Source organism: Aegilops tauschii, chromosome 5 (assembly GCF_002575655.3).
Source record: "Aegilops tauschii subsp. strangulata cultivar AL8/78 chromosome 5, Aet v6.0, whole genome shotgun sequence".
Lineage (NCBI taxonomy): Eukaryota > Viridiplantae > Streptophyta > Magnoliopsida > Poales > Poaceae > Aegilops > Aegilops tauschii.
Window position 1 is genome coordinate 50,862,369 of NC_053039.3, and position 9,571 is coordinate 50,871,939.

A 9,571-nucleotide genomic window follows, 5' to 3' on the forward strand; every position below is an offset into this window, starting at 1 on the left:
TTTTCGGCTTTCTCTACTGAGGTGCTCGTCCGGAAGAACCGGGACACAATCGCAGTAGTTCTCCCTTTACTACCCTAGCCGATATAGCGGAACGTAAGGTAGTAAGCACAGGATTCAAGCAACCCAACTATTGACCAAAGACATGATTCAGAGCCGATGCATATAATGCTATAAGTTCGGGGTGCCGAACTATACTATAAAAGTGTTCGGACTTTTTATTGCCGTAGTGTTGGGTGTAATGAAGCCCCTGGCATAGTAATACGTACCATGGTGTACGTGTGCAATGAGTAATTAATACCGAGGTGAGGAAACGGGAAAATGAAATAATAAGCTGACGCTACCGTGTATTCACCATTGTGATGTAACTAGTACGTCGAGGCGTACTTTGTACAAGTAATGCGATAAGCAAGTAAGGCTATTTAACATGCCGCAACAAAGGGCGAGCTACGTGCGGGTATGAAAAGCAAGTATGGCAATCGTTTAGTAGAGACCACCTGGGGATTCCCTTGTAAGCCAGAGCTCCTTGCCTCCTTGGTGTGTTCTGCAAGTGGGTTGTCCGTATAGACCTCGAAAAGAGAAGAAAACCCATAAAATAGAAAAGGTAAAAGCGTGCGAATCCCAGGGTCGGTCAAGCCGTACTGTGGATTGCGAACGAGTTATGCCTTCGTCAATACCCATGGGGTTTGGAGTGCATAGTTTATGTACGCGCGGTATTAATGCCATTGCCCCATCGGGGCTGGGACGGAGGCCAAATTGCTAATTCGGCTCGTGACGAGCCGAGCTGTCCTGTTGCAGTGTGGTCCGGACCCTCTTAATGATGTACAGGGGCTCGACAGCCGGATTATAATGCTGCTTGAGAAGGCCGCTCTGTACTTCTGCTGCTAGGGCGGCGGTGTGCTCCTCTGTACGGAGGGAGCGTTCCGTGTTTCCATTTACTGTAATGACGCCACGTGGACCGGGCATCTTGAGCTTGAGATAAGCGTAATGTGGCACCGCGTTGAATCTAGCGAATGCGGTTTGTCCGAGCAGGGCGTGATAGCCGCTGCGAAATGGGACGATATCAAAGATTAGTTCTTCGCTTCGGAAGTTATCCGGGGAACCGAATACTACCTCCAGCGTTATTGAGCCCGTACAATGGGCCTCTACGCCTGGTATGACTCCTTTAAAGGTAGTCTTCGTGGGCTTGACTCGTGAGGGGTCGATGCTCATTTTACGTACTGTATCCTGACAGAGCAGGTTGAGGCTGCTACCACCGTCCATTAGGACTCGTGTCAGGTGAAATCCGTCGATGAGTGGGTCGAGGACCAGTGCGGCTGAACCGCCATGGCAGATGCTGGTTGGATGATCTCGGCGGTCAAAGGTGATCGGGAATGACGACCACGGATTAAATTTTGGGGCGACTAGCTCTAACGCATAGACGTCCCTAAGTGCGCGCTTGCGCTCCCTTTTGGGGATGTGTGTAGCGTATATCATGTTCACCGTTTTGACTTGAGGGGGAAATTTCTTTTGCCCCCCAGTGTTTGGCTGCCAGGGCTCCTCATCATCGTCCTCGCTCTGTGATTCCCCTTCCTTGTTTATGCTGTTTACCTTGCTGGCTTGTTTAAAGACCCGGCAATCTCTGTTAGTATGGTTGGCCGGTTTGTCTGGGGTGCCATGTATCTGGCAAGGACGATCGAGTATGCGGTCCAAGCTGGATGGTCCTCCGCTGCTCCTTTTATAGGGCTTCTTTCGCTGGCCGGACTTGGAGCCACTGAATCCGGCGTGAACTGTAGTGTCATCGGTGTTATCGCCATTGCTTTGGCGTTTGTGTCTATTGCGCCGGAGCTTGCCGGTGCTGTTTTTGGCCTCGGAGGGGCTTGTTTCGTTGGTTGTGTTTGTACTGCGAGCCAGCCAACTATCCTCTCCCGCACAGAAGCGGGTCATAAGTGCCGTGAGGGCTGCCATGGACCTCGGCTTTTCCTGGCCGAGGTGGCGGGCGAGCCATTCATCCCGGATGCTATGCTTAAAGGCCGCTAGGGCTTCGGCATCCGGACATTCGACGATCTGGTTCTTTTTGGTTAGGAACCTAGTCCAGAATTTTCTAGCTGATTCTCCGGGTTGTTGAACTATGTGGCTTAAGACATCGGCGTCTGGTTGTCGGACATAAGTTCCTTGGAAGTTGTCCAAGAAGGCTTCTTCCAAGTCCTCCCAGCTGCCGATAGAATTTTCAAGCAGGCTGTTAAGCCAGTGCCGAGCTGGCCCTTTGAGTTTTGGTGGGAGGTATTTAATGGCGTGGAGGTCATCTCCTCGAGCCATATGGATATGGAGAATAAAATCCTCGATCCATACTACAGGATCGGTTGTGCCATCGTATGATTCGATATTGACGGGCTTGAACCCCTCGGGGAATTTGTGATCCAGTACTTCATCTGTGAAGCAGAGAGGGTGTGCGGCACCTCTGTATCAGGCCGCATCGCGGCGTAGCTCTAATGGAGTCCGTCTGCGGCATTCGGCCTGGGCGTGGTTAGGTTTGTCACGTCCGAATAGGTAGCCATCGTCGTGCCTCGAGGCACGTCCACGCGATCCGTAGATCGATCTTGTATGTCCTGCTCTACTGTCCAGGGTCTGCCGGAGGTCGTATGTGTGACCCCGAACTCTTCCGTCTCAATTTTTACGGGGAGGTGGGGCAGGCTGTTGTTCGACCTGAGTTGCCGCTTTATCCCGACCGCGGGGTGGCCGGTCGGCCGCCCTGTCTCGACCACGTGGTGGTCGTTCCGCATTACGCGAGGGAGGTATGTGCTCCGGTGCCTCCTCATCGAATTGAAGTAGCAGTCTGCGTTTCGGGTAGCTCTTGGCTGGGCGCTTGAGGCCGTATTCTTCGGCTGTCAGGACATCAGTCCATCTGTCGACGAGCAGATCTTGTTCAGCTTGAAGCTGCTGCTGTTTCTTTTTCAGGCTCCTTGCAGTGGCTATGAGCTGAAGCTTAAAACGCTCCTGCTCCGAGGATCCTCAGGCACGATGAAGTCTGCGTTGCCGAGGCTTATCTCCTCCTCGGAGGGTGGACGGTAACTATCGTCCTCCGAGTCATCTTCTATGGCCTGTTCATCAGGGTTGTCTTGCCTGTTGTCATGTTCCTCCTGTTCGGATGCAGCTTCGACAGGGTCTTCATTGTTTTCGGCGTCGCCCGGAGTACTATTTTCTTCGGTGCCAGTGTTGCCATCTTTTGAGCGATGAGGCTTAGAACGGCGTTTGGGGCGCCGGCGCTAGGACTCCGTCTCAGAGGGTTTATTTGCGTCTGGCTCTTCTTTGTCGTCGCCAGATCCTTTAGGTGTATCAACCATGTACATGTCGTACGAAGAGGTAGCCGTCCAACATCCAGTGAATGGCGGGTCTTGGCCTTGCTCCTTGTCGGCATCGTCGTCCATACCGTCGATGTCTTCGGAGCCATAGTCAAGCATGTCGGTTAAGTCATCGACAGTGGCTATGAAGGTGGTGGCGGGTGGGAAGCAAAATTTCTCGTCATCCGCCTCCAGCTCGAACCGAACATAGTTCGGCCATGAGTCCTTCTCCAAGGACAAATTCTTTAAAGAGTTTAGCACGTCACCCAGGGGTGAATGCTGGAAGATGTCTGCGGCGCTAAATTCGAAAATCGATAACCGATCCAGCTCGGTGTACGCAGGCGTACGTGGTCCGGAACTTACAGCCGGTGACGAGTCCGGAGTGGCATTTACGCAAATATTGCGGGATGTAGAGTCAGTGTGTGGCTCCAACGCCACGGACTTTGTGGCCTCGGATGGCACGATCTGCTTCGGTTCTAAGGCCGTTGCCGCAATAGGAATCATTTCCTGGATGTAATCCGATGACAGATTTAAGTCATGTTCATCGGGGCGAGGGGGAGCGATCGCTGCGGTCTCAAACCCATTGAAGATCAAGTCTCGATGGGTATCTGCGACGTAGTTCAAGCTTCCAAATCTGACCTGATGGCCAGGGGAGTAGCTATCGACCTGCTCCAGATGGCCAAGCGAGTTGGCCCGCAGTACTAAGCCGCCAGACACGAAGATTTGCCCGGGGAGGAAGGTTTCTCCTCGGACGGTGTCACTATCGACGATTGAAGGGGCCATCGAACCTCTTTGTCGACGGCACAGTGGAACTCTCAATGAAAGCACCAATGTCGGTGTCAAAACCGGCGGATCTCAGGTAGGGGGTCCTGAATTGTGCGTCTAGGATCGATGGTAACAGGAGACGGGGGACACGATGTTTACCCAGGTTCGGGCCCTCTCTATGGAGGTAATACCCTACTTCATGCTTGATTGATCTTGATGAATATGAGTGTTACAAGAGTTGATCTACCACGAGATCGTAATGGCTAAACCCTAGAAGTCTAGCCTATGTGAATATGGTAATGAGTATCTGCCTATCCGGACTACGCTCTCCGGTTTATATAGACACCGGAGAGATCTAGGGTTACATGGGGTCGGTTACATAAGAAGGAATCTTCATAGTTGGTCGCCTAGCTTGCCTTCCACGCCAAGGAGAGTCCAATCCGGACACAGGTATAGTCTTCGGCCTTCATGTCTTCACAGCCCATCAGTCCGGCCCAATGGACAACGGGCCGGACGCCCGAGGACCCCTTAGTCCAGGACTCCCTCAGTGTTCACCTCCGCAGACATGGCTTCTTTCCCCACCCGCCTGACGTGTTGCCTCCATTACTCATGATGGATTTGCCAAGAGACGGGTGTTAGCCACCCTTGACATGCGAGGAGGGGATGTAGATGCCGGTGGCGCGAGATCCAAAGGGTTTGCCGGCAAGCCAGCCTGTATCGGGCTGGCTCGTTAGGCAACCCAAACCGCTGCAATGCTGGGGAACTCCTACTCGCGAGAGGCCATGGCTGGTGTTGTACAAGGAGGAGATGGAGAGGGGAGGTGAGGTGTGCTTATAGCGTGGCGCCTGGCCACGTCGTCTATATAGCGGGCGAATGCAAGGAGCCAGCCAGAGAGGTGTTTAATGCCGGCCGGCACGAGAATGGACGTGCGGCGGTTGGGGCACCGGAGTAATGCGGAGAGAAGGCATGCGCAGTGGGCAACGCTCTCGGCCGGCGAGTTTCAGTGGCACTCCAGTGAGTGGTCGCGTCTGCTCTAGGCCGGCATGAATGCGGGCAACTGGCTTCGGGTGGTGTCGTGGAATTGTCACGGCAGATGTCCTCGTGCAAGGACTTAGTCGTGGAGCCATCGCAGCTAGGAAGCTTAAAGGGGTTAAGCGGGTCAAAGGACACGAGAATTATACTGGTTCGGCCCCTTACGGTGAAGGTAAAAGCCTACTCCAGTTGAGGTGGAATTACTTAGGGTTTCGATGACCAGGGAGCTTAACCGCTATGCCTGGCTATCGATCTGATGTTGCCTGTTCTCAACCGCCGCCGGATCGTCTCTTTATATAGAGAGGTTGACGCCCAGCGGCTCTCAGAGTCCCAGCCGGCTTATAACAGCATCCGGCTCGGACTCTTAACTATTCTTGCCTTACACTACAAGTCTTGCCATAATGGCGGTTTATCACTACGGGCCTTAAGCCACCTCCGGGTCTTAAGCCCATTACTGAACTGCCATCCTCAAGCTTGGTACTGGGCTTCACATGATGATCATTATGACGTAACCCGGCCCCTCCTGGGCGGGTGACTCCAATGGTTATATCCTCAACATTAGCCCCGGATTGATTTGAACCGGTTCATGTCAATCTTCAATACCTTTAAAAGAAAATCTTCCGGCTTCTGCTTGTGCGAAGGTTATAACCCGCCGTGACATCATCTTCTGGATTCTTGGTAACCCGCCATGACGTCATCTTCCATTAAATTCATTTTTTTATTCTGTCATATCCCAACGGATCTTATCTTAATGACCATCCCGAGAATCGAGGCGTTTCTGTGGCAAGGTAATCATGTCTTCAGCCTCCTCGTTTCTCGCGCCCATTTACTAGCCATCCCTTATAAATAGGCCCGGCCCATAAGCCTTTGTCACTCTTCTCGATCCATCGCCTTCCTCCTCTGACGGCCCAGAGCTCGAGCTCCGCCGCCACCGCGCCCCTTGTCTTCCTCAACCTCGGCCGCTGCATCACCCTGAACTGGTCCAGAGAAACGGCGGCGACCTCCGCGGCTCATCAACACCAATAAGTCCTTGCTACTCCTATACAGTAGATTCGCATTAGGGTTCTGTCGTTCTTCCCTGTTCTTCGTAGTTTCATCTCGAGTTCTTCACAGTTCCTCCACCAGGGCTCCTTTTGTTCCGAAAACGGTACAGACTCCCTGCGGTAGTAGTTTCTCACCCATTTTTATGCTAGTAGATCCCTTTTGCCTGGAAAAGAGCTCATTTAGAGCTTACGAACTCCTCTGTACCAGTTTTTTAGGTCTAGAAATTTTTCCTTTCCAGACGATCATTTGATCCAAAATAATCCCTGTAATCTGTGAAACTTGTTTGTGCAACACTTAGACAAAAATCTGCATCTGTTAGCCATGGCGGCTCATATCGCCGGCTTAAAGAAACCCTGCTTTGTGAAATCTCCGGCTTACTCACAGTAGAGTTAAATATCTTAAATTGCTTAAGATATTCACGGCGGCTTAGATAACCTGACACAGTTAGTCATATATCATTAGGCCCTTTCATAAGCCGCCATCTTGAACACTGTACTGAAATCTTCCTCCGGCTTAAATTTGAACCGTAAATTTCCTTTTGTCATAGGCTTCCATCTTTCACAATGCCGCCCAAGGCTCCCAAGGCACCCATTACGTGCAACTGGGTGAGATCCAACGTTACTGATAACACCTTAAATGACTTCGTGAAAACGGGTTACTTGCCTAAAAAGGAGGTCATGTCCTATCGTGCTCCTGACCCGTCCGAAGAGAGACCTCAACCAAGAGACGGAGAGGTTGTTATATTTGCTGATCACATGAGCCGGGGTTTTGCACCTCCTGGCTCAAAATTCTTCAGAGATGTTCTGCACTTTTTCGATCTGCGACCTCAAGACATTGGACCCAATTCCGTGTCGAACATTTGTAACTTCCAAGTGTTTTGTGAGGTGTACCATGGAGAAGAGCCCAGCTTGCTACTTTTTAGGGAGTTATTTTACCTGAACCGCCAGAATGAATGCGCCAACGGGCCTAGCTTGGAACTTGGTGGAATCTCAATCCAACGACGGAGAGATTGTCTTTTTCCTTATGCTGAGCCGCCAAGCCACCGAAAGGATTGGAACCAGACATGGTTCTACTGTCAAGATGCTTCTCCGGCTGATGAGAACCCTCTGCCCGGCTTTCGCGCCCTGCGTCTGGAGTCAAATCACCCCCTGCCAGACAAATTATCTCAAGCTGAGCGTCAACCGCTTATCCCCACCATCAATAAAATCAAAGCTCTTCTGGGAAACGGCCTGAACGGCGTTGATCTGGTCCGGGTCTGGATTGCTTGGCCGGTAATTCCTCTAAGCCGCCGCCCCGGCTTAATGTGTGATTACACGGGCCGGAAGGATGATCCTCTTCGGCACAGCCCCAACGACTTACCTGAGGACATCGTCGATGACATGACCAAGTCTCTTCTGAACGAGAGCTTAGCCGACTGCGGGAGGACAGGTCTAAGCCCCTTCTGCAAGGCTAACCTGGCCCCAGCGGTAAGCTATTGACCTGAACACCTTACTTTCCATTTTAACAATTTTCGTCTTAACTTCAAAAAACCTTTGTTATATTTTTCAGGCTAATGATAAGTTCTGGAAGGTCAGGTATGACCATGAAGCTGCTAAAAAAGCCAGGAAGGCTAAAAATGCCACCAGGAGAGCCGCCCCCGCAAGAAAGGGAGTAAGCCTAGCGCCTCGGACCTGCTTCACCTGGAAGACACCTCCGAGTCAGAGGTAGCCCTTGATTCTTTTAGACTCTTTTTAACCATCTTATTAACACTGATTATCAGCAGGAGGATACCGGAGCGAGTAACCTGGTGATTGAAGAGGTAACTATACTTTCCTCCGACTCGGAGCCCTTGCCAAGACTGAAAGTCCGAAGAGTAACCCGGAAAGTAAGATTTTCACATCCTTTAGCTTATCAAGATCCTCAATTTCTTTTGAAGCGACAGATTCATGAGAGTCGGCGGCAGACCTGGACCAGCAAGGATGCAGACCTCTCCTCCGGCTTACCCGAAGCATCAAGGAAGTGCCGGACCGAGGTTATCTCCGACTTATATCCTTTTCATCCTTTGGCGGGCGTCACTCGTCAACCACTCAATTCTTCTAATTCAAACTATCAGGGGACTTCACCTTCCTTCGGCGACTCCATGCAATCTAACTTGCCGGCCTTCAAAACCGCACCCGGGTAATGATAGCCAACTTCTTTTGTACTTATCTTACTCATGTCCTTGCACTAACCATTTGATTTTCAGTATTGTCGTGGAATTGTCACGGCAGATGTCCTCGAGCTAGGACTTAGTCGTGGAGCCATCGCTGCTAGGAAGCTTGAAGGGGTTAAGCGGGACAAGGAACACAAGGGTTTATACTGGTTCGGCCCCTTACGGTGAAGGTAAAAGCCTACGTCCAGTTTGCGGTGGTATTGATTAGGGTTTCGATGACCAGGGAGCTTAACTCCTATGCCTGGCTCTCGATGAGATTGTTGTCGTCCCTAAACCGCTGCCGGGTCATCCCTTTATATAGGGAGGCTGACGCCCAGCAGCTCCCAGAGTCCCGGCCGGCTCATAAGAGTGTCCGGCTCGGACTCTCAATTATTCTTGCATTACACTACAAGTTCTACCATAATAACGATTGTAATTACGGGCCTTAAGCCATATCCGGGTCTTAAGCCCATCTCTGGCCCATCGTCTTCAAGCTTGGCTCCGGGCTTCTGGTAATGACCATATGAGTAACCCGGCCTCTCCTGGCGGGTGACTCTAAGGTCTATATCCTCAACATTAGGCCCCAGATTGATTTGAGCCGGCTCATGTCAATCTTCAATCCTTTCGACAGAAAATCGCCGGCTTACAATTGTGTGGAGGCCATAACCCGGCGTGACGTCATCCTCTGGACTCCGGGTAATCCGTCGTGACGTCATCTTCCATTAAGCCCTTTTTTACTCCGCCAGATCCGCAACGGATCTTTACCTTTTACTGTCATCCTGAAAATCGAGGCGTTTCGTGGGGAGATAACCACGCCGTGGTCTCCTTGATTCTCGCGCCCACTTATGAGCTCGCCCTTATAAATAGGCCGCCCCGACGGGCTTCTCTGCCACCCTTCTTCCTCCTCGCGCCACTGCTCCTCTACCCGAGCTCGAACTCTGCCGCCGTCGCCTCGCCCCCGGTCTTCGTCAACCTCGGCCGCTGCATCACCCTGACTTGGTCCAGACAAACGGTGGCCACCTCCGCTCCTCTTCAGCATCAGTGAGTCCTTGCTACTCCATGGGGCAGATCCGCACTAGGGTTTCATTGTTATCCCTCTGTTCTTCGTAGTTCTTCACGGGCCTCAGTAGATTTGATTTTTACTGCCTCCTTTTGATCTTAGACCTGCATAGAACTATTGCGGTGACTGTTTAGCACCCATTTTACATGCAAGCAGCTCTCTTTTTACTGCATAAGACCTTTG